Source organism: Theropithecus gelada, chromosome 1 (assembly GCF_003255815.1).
Source record: "Theropithecus gelada isolate Dixy chromosome 1, Tgel_1.0, whole genome shotgun sequence".
Taxonomy (NCBI): domain Eukaryota; kingdom Metazoa; phylum Chordata; class Mammalia; order Primates; family Cercopithecidae; genus Theropithecus; species Theropithecus gelada.
The window spans coordinates 154,001,880-154,009,813 of NC_037668.1; positions in this window are offsets into that span (position 1 = coordinate 154,001,880).

Here is a 7,934-nt window from a genome sequence, read left to right on the forward strand (position 1 = left end):
ATTTTTTTTTTTTTTTTTTTTTTTTTTGAGACTGAGTCTGGCTCTGTCGCCCAGGCTGGAGTGCGGTGGCCGGATCTCAGCTCACTGCAAGCTCCGCCTCCCGGGTTCACGCCATTCTCCTGCCTCAGCCTCCCGAGTAGCTGGGACCACAGGCGCCCGCCACTTCGCCCGGCTAGTTTTTGTATTTTTTTAGTAGAGACGGGGTTTCACCGTGTTAGCCAGGATGGTCTCGATCTCCTGACCTCGTGATCCGCCCGTCTCGGCCTCCCAAAGTGCTGGGATTACAGGCTTGAGCCACCGCGCCCGGCCAATTTTTTTTTTTTAAACTAAACAAACAAGTGAGAAGGGAGACTCTATTTCACAGAGTTGTTGAGTGAATTCACTAGACAACATTTATGCCATTCCTGGTACATAGCACCAAATACATGTTAGCTGTGATTATGCTGTGGAATCATGACTCTTTGAGGTCCCTGACATTCACTGAACAATATGACAATGTTCACTGGATGGAGAAGCTCCATGGACGAGGCACGGTGCAGGGCACCAAGGAGCCAGTGGTGGCAAGATCTTGCCCTGACTTTGGGAGTCCAGTGTAAAGATAGACAATAAACAAGTAACTGCACATGGTAGGCACTTAAAAAATATTTACTGCAATATATAAATGCAAAATAGGTGTGTGATGAGTTTTTGATGGGAATATGCTGTTAAATCAAGTTTAGCCTAAAGCTGCCTCTTCACATATTTTAAGTTCGGCTTAAAGGTTTCTCTGTACATTGTGAACTATTACAAGTGGAGGTGTAAACTGACCGTAGCCTGCACCTGTGCCAGTCACTGAGTTTTGGCCAATCAAATGTAGCCAACTGTTTGAACTGTGTTCAAATAAGGCAAACACCGAGGTGTAACCAGTCTGGCTGTTTCTGTACCTCGTTTCTGTTTTCTGTACGTCACTTTCCTCTTTCTGTCCATCAATTCCCTTCCACCACGTGGCTGCGCTGGAGTATCTCTGCATCTACTGTGATTCGGGGGCTGCCTGATTGTGCGTTGCTCAGTTACACTCCTTTAAATTTACTTTGGCTGAAGTTTTTCTTTTAACAATGCAAAGTGCCGTATGGGTGGACTTGGGGATCAAACCCAGCCCAGGCCTCCCTGGGGAGGTGATGCTGAAGTGGAGTCTCAGGATGAGAAGGATTCAGCCAGGGGCTTCACAGCAACTTTGGACATTTTCCAAGAGCTTGGTTGGGCTAAAGGGTTGGTCTTGGTTAGGAGGGTAGACCATTCAAATGTACCTCAATGGATAAATGGATTTAAAAAATGTGGCGTATACATACAATGCAGTATTATTCAGCCTTAAAAAATCCTGACATTTGCGGCAACATGGATGAACCTAGAAGACATTATGTTAAGTGAAATAAGCCAAATACAGAAAAACAAATACCATATGATGTCACTTATACGTGAAATCTAAAAAAGTTGAACTCATAGAAGGAGAGAGTAGAATTGCTGTTGCCAGGAGCTGAGGGGACGGAAAATGGGGACATGTTGGTCAAAGGGTACAAAGTTTCAGTTATGCAATATGAATAAGTTGTGGAGATCTAATGTACAGCGTGGGGACTGTAGTTAACAATTCTATATTATATACTGGAAATTTGCTAAGAGGATAATTTTTTTTTTTTTTATATGGAGTCTCACCCTGTCATCAGGCTGGAGGGCTGTGGCGTGATCTCAGCTCACTGCAACCTCCGCCTCCCGGTTCAAGCGATTCTCCTGGCTCAGCCTCCCAAGTAGCTAGGACTATAGGCACGTGCCACCACGCTGAGCTAATTTTTGTATTTTTAGTAGAGACGGGGTTTCACCATGTTGGCCAGGTTGGTTTCGATTTCTTGATCTCGTGATTTGCCTGCCTCGCCCTCCCAAAGTGCTGGGATTATAGGCGTGAGCCACCACACCCGGCTGAGGATAGGTCTTAAGTGTTTTCATCTCTCACATACACAAAGAAGAAAATACTGACTGTGTGAGGTGATGGATATGTGAATTAACTTGATGGTACTGATCACGTCATAATGTGTACATATGTCAAAACATCAAGTTGTACACCTTAAATACACACAATTTTTATGTGTCAGTTATATCCCAATAAAGCTGTTTTTGTTTTTTAAAAAAGAGTTCAAAGTTCTAATACCTAAATTACTTTTCCAGGCCTGGTTAATTCCCATTCTCTTGCCAGTAACTTTTAGTAGAAGGAAGGACAGTTTCCCCTGTCCCTTCCCAATCCTCCCCTCCACCCTAGCCCTTGTCCCAGTACAGCGGCTTTGATGAGTTCTGCTCTGAAGTGCCCAGTAGTCAATAAGCACCAAAAATCCTGACCCAGCCAGACATTATCTCCCGGCAGGCTTGCTTTTCACCAAGGCCTCCTGGTCCTCACATGTTGAAGTTATTTTATCTTGCCTTCAAAGCTTGTAGTGATCAGAGGTATTAAACTCTGGAGCCAACAGCTAATATTTGTTGAGCAAGATCTCATGCAATCTTTCTAGCGGCCCAGTGAGAGAGGTTCCCCCGCTATCAGCCTGATTTACAGAGCAGAAAAGTCACTTGCCTGAGATCACACAGCAAGCTGAGAGGCTGAGATTCAGATTCACACATCTGACTCCCAAGTGCTTGGGTTTAACCCCCGAGCTGCCTGTCTCTTGGCAGACCCCGTGGATCAGTCCGCTAAAGTCGACCCGAGGAATGTCCCTCCTTCACCTCTGAGCTTATATCCAATCCTCACCCTTCAAGTTTTCATCACTCCTGGGATATTTTCCTTTAGAGGCAACTGACTTACAGACCCGTGGAGTCAGAAGTTTACATTGTACTGACAGATCAGTCAGTCCCCAAGGGAGGATGTAGAGTCCCTCCTTGCAAGAAACCCCAAGGACCAGCAGGTCTCTCTGCTCTAGTGCCCCCAGGCCCCTTGTCAGCCATGGCCAGGGTTGGGGCAGGCAGAAACCAGCCTGAGAAAAGCATGGAAAACAATGTCCAGAGCCATGATCAGGGGTGGGTCCCGGGTCCTGGCATGCTGAGCTATATCGGGACTCAAACATCGCTGGAGCGAGTGTGGAACCAGATAACTCAGTTTCTATGCATGTATATTCTCAACTGTGATGTGAAACTTGGTCTAGCTTCTGCCAAAGAAAACGCAGCCATTGAGTAGTAATAAAATATGTATTTGTCCCTGGTCCACTCATATCTATTGAAAATGTTCTCACAGGCTGCCTGGTACAACTTTTCCTGAAGTGGGCTGTGCCATGACAGGAGCTGTTTCCAGGGAATAAGAGGCTTATTAACTGAATTTAAAACACTTTGAGAGGCCGGGCGTGGTGGCTCACGCCTGTAATCCCAGCACTTTGGGAGGCAGAGGCAGATGGATCAGGAGATCAGGAGTTCGAGACCAGCCTGACCAATATGGTGAAGCCCTGTCTCTATTAAAAATACAAAATTTAGCCAGGCGTGGTGGTTGATGCCTGTAATTCCAGCTACTGAGGAGATTGAGGAAGGAGAATCGCTTGAACCCGGGAGGCGGAGGTTGCTGTGAACCGAGATCACGCCACTGCACTCCAGCCTGGGTGACAGAGCGAGACTATGTCTCAAAAACAAAACAAAGCAGAGGCCGGCCGTGGTGGCTCAAGCCTGTAATCCCAGCATTTTGGGAAGCTGAGGCCGGTGGATCACGAGGTCAGGAGATCGAGACCATCCTGGCTACGGTGAAACCCCATCTCTACTAAAAATACAAAAAATTTGCCGGGCGTGGTGGTAGGCACCTGTAGTCCCAGCTACTCGGGAGGCTGAGGCAGGAGAATGGCGTGACCCCAGGAGGCGGAGCTTGCAGTGAGCTGAGATCGAGTCACTGCACTCCAGCCTGGGTGACAGAGCGAGACTCTGTCTCAATTAAAAAACAAACAAACACTTTGATAGGTTGGGTTCCGTGGCTAATGCCTGTAATCCCCACACTATAGCTGGAGGCCAGTTTGAGACCAGCCTAGGCAACACTGGGACACCCAGTGTGGTGTTATGAAATAGATTGGGTTTTGTCCAGGAGGGTTCCTGGCTCATAACTCCCACAGCCCTTGTTTCAGTCTTTTGTTAGATGTTGGGTGCATTAGGTCTCAGGGGCAGCATCTGACCTTCTCCCACCCTCTTTTCACTAACATTCCCTCGCCTTTCTGACTGTGGATTTTAAGACTGTCCCATGAGAGGGTCCCACCCTATGCCCTGGGGGAAAGAATGCTGTTGTCAAGAAGCTTCCATAAAAGCTCAAGAGGACAGGGCTCAGGGAGCTTCCATCCAGATAGCTGAACACAGGGAGGTTCCTGGAGTGACAGCTTCGCACCCCGTCCCTCATACCCTGCCTTACATGCCTCTTCACCTGTATCCTTTGCAATATCCTTTGTAATAAACCAGTACATGTAATAAGTGTTTCCCTGAGTTCTGTCAGCCGCTCCAGCAAATTAATCGAACCCAAAGAGGGGGCCATGGGAAGCCCAACTTGAAGCTGGTCAGTCAAAAGCTCTAGAGGCCTGGACTTGCAACTACTGTGTGGGGCGGGGTGAGGGGGCAGTCTTGGGGGTCTGAGCCCTCAACCTGTGGGGCCTGACACTGTCTCCAGATAGATAGTGTTGGGACAGAATTAGAGGACACCGGCTGGTGTCTGCTGCTTGGTGTATGGGGAGAACTCCCACACATTTGGTCACAGACGTCTTCCGTGTTGATGATTGTTGTGGTGTGACAGTTGATGAAAAACACACAGAGAGCTTTCCCTATGCATCCTGTCTCTACAAAAAATAAAAATAATATTAGCCGGGCAGAGTGACGTGCACCTGTACTCCCAGCTCCTCAAGAGGGTGAGGTAGGAGGATCGCTTGAGTCCAGGAATTGGAGACCGCCACAAGATATAATTGCACCAGGCTGGGTGACAGAGTGAGACTCTGTCTCTAAAAAAAAAATTAAGGCTGGGCACAGTGGCTCACACCTGTAATCCCAGCATTTTGGGAGGCCAAGGCAGGCGGATCACCTGAGGTCAGGAGCCAGAGACCGGTCTGGCCAGCATGGTGAAATCCCATCTCTACTGAAAATACAAAAATTAGCCGGATGCGGTGGTGCATGCCTGTAGTCCCAGCTACTCAGGAGGCTGAAGCTGGAGAATCACTTGAACCCAGGAGGTGGAGGTTGTAGTGAGCCGAGATTGCGCCACTGCACTCCAGCCTGGGTGACAAAGCAAGACTGTCTTAAAAAAAAATTAAAAGAAAACAAAACCACTTCGATGTATCTCCTGTTGTGAGCAGTGTTGGTTGTGTACTGCATTAGCCAAGGGAGGGCTAGGCTGCGGTAACAAAGAGATCCAACATTGATGTAGGGCAGGGACCAGCAAACTTTCTCTAAGGGACCAGAGAGTAAATAGTTCAGGTTTCACAGGTCATATGTTCTCTGCTTCAACTGCTCCACTCGATCCTTGCAGAGTGAAGGCAGTCATGGACAATATGTAGATGAATGATTGTGGATGTATTCCAATAAAATACTATTTACGAAAATAGGCGGCACGAGTGTTTGCCCACCCCTGCTGCAGCTTAAAGATGATAATTTCTCTTCCATGTAACAATGGTGGAGTGAGTGGCCCTAGTTTTGGGCACAGTTGTTTAGGGATCCAGGTCCCTTCCATTGCAAAGGAGGCTGGGAGATGTGGTCTGGTGGTGTGTCCAGGAAGAGGAAAGAACGGATGTTGGCACATGGCCCACAGTCTCTGCTTCCCCACCAGCTTCCATTGTCCCTGCCCCTTCTCACTGCCTCCATTTTTTGTGCAGGTGTCCACTCTGCCCTGCTCCCCTACCCCTATGCTCCTCTGCCTCCCCACAGAGCCCCTGTCCCAGATGGTGCAGGGGAGGTTGACTCTACTCTTTTTTTGTTTGTTTGTTTTTTGAGGTGGAGTCTCGCACTGTCCTGGGCTGGAATGCAGTGACGCGATCTCGGCTCACTGCAACCTCTGCCTCCTGGGTTCAAGTGAGTCTCCTGCCTCAGCATCCCGAGTAGCTGGGATTACAGGAGGCCACCACCATGCCCAGCTGATTTTTTGTATTTTAGCAGAGGCGGGGTTTCACTACGTTGGCCAGGCTGGTGTTGGACTCCTGAACTCATGATTCTCCCACCTCGGCCTCCCAAAGTACAGGGATTACAGGCGTGAGCCACTGCACCCAGCTGACTCTACTCCTCCATTGGGGTTGGCCTGATGGGTCATCACAGGCCTTTTGTCACAGTGATTGGGGCAGGAATCCGGGCCTAAGCCCAGGAGTGCAGAGCATGCTTCCTGGCCACAGGGATGTTTCAGGAGTGAGAGAATGTGACGCTATTGAGAGGGCTGGTTTGTTAGTAGTATCTGGAAAAGAAGTGTCCTTTCCCTTGAAAGGGAGTCTTTCTCTTCAAGGGGATATGGTGGCAATTCTGGGGCTACTATAGCCATTTTTTTTTAAATTGCGGTAACATATTTGTAACATAAAATTTATCATTTAACCTCTTTTTGTTTTTTGAGATGGTCTCGCCATGTTGCCCAGGCTGGTCTTGAACTCCTGGCACAAGCAATCTTCCTGCCTCAGCCTCTGGAGCAGCAGGGACTTCAGGCGCACACCTCACACCTGGCCATATACATCACATGTTGTTTATACATTCGTCTATCAATGGACATGGGCATCACCTCCACCTTTTTAGGCTGGTCACTGCAGCCTAAATTCTGTTTAATTCTGTTTTTAATTTTAATTCTGCTCCTCTGAGATGAGCCAGCTTGAAGCAAGGCTTGAAGGAAAACATGGCTGCATGGATCGCTGGGCCACTGGACTGAGCTGCTTTGAAGCTGGCAATCCAGGAACCTCCGGATTTGCGGATCTGTGAAGCAATGAGTTTCTTCATTGTTGTATTGAGGTTTAGGTCTCTTACAGCTATGAGGCACCTAATTGATGCATCTCCCGAGAAGCCGCCCAGTTTCAAAAATTACAGAAGAAAACAAAAATGAACAGAACCACAGGAAAGTGGGAATTATTCTACTGATGTGAATGCTGGAAAAAAAATTTAAAGTATGTTTTACAGCAATTTTAAAGCAAGATTTTGTAATTCTATCTGTGCGAGTTACTTCTTTCCTGATGTGTGTGAGTGACTAATCTTATGAGTGGTGGAAAAACAGAAAAGAAATACAAATTTGGTTAGGTTAAAATGTTTTGTTATATCCAAAGTATGTCATAAATCTCTTATTTTGACCTTTAAAGAAAGACTTTTATTGGCCAGACACAGTGGCTCACGCCTGTAATCCCAGCACTTTGGAAGGCTGAGGTAGGCAGATCATGAGGTCAGCAGTTTGAGACCAGCCTGACCAACATAGTGAAACCCCGTCTCTACTGAAATACAAAATTTGTATTACTGAAAATACAAAAATTAGCCGGGTGTGGTGGCAGGCGCCTGTAATCCCCGCTATTCGGAAGGCTGAGGCAGGAGAATCGCTTGAACCTGGGAGGCAGAGGTTGTAGTGAGCCGAGATTGCACCATTGTACTCCAGTCTGGGGGACAGAGCCAGACTTTGCCTCAAAAAAAAAAAAAAAAAAAAAAAGGAAAAATTGGGTTTCCATATACTCTGAATAAATGCTGTGTGGATATGCAGAGATGGAGAACCAAATTATAAGCCTCCCCAGGGCTCTCACATGTCCCCATCTGCCTCAGCTGATGGATGAGCTAGAGGTTCATACATGTAAGTCCCCCTCCAAGCTATGACACCATTTGGTAGAAAATGCTCTGAACCGAATGGCAACTCTGGGGATCTTCCCAGCTGAGTGACCCTGGGGCTATCTAACAACTCTGGGCCTCTGTTTCCTCATCTGTATAATGGGTTTCCTAATACCTACCCTATCTACTCTGTGGTGTTG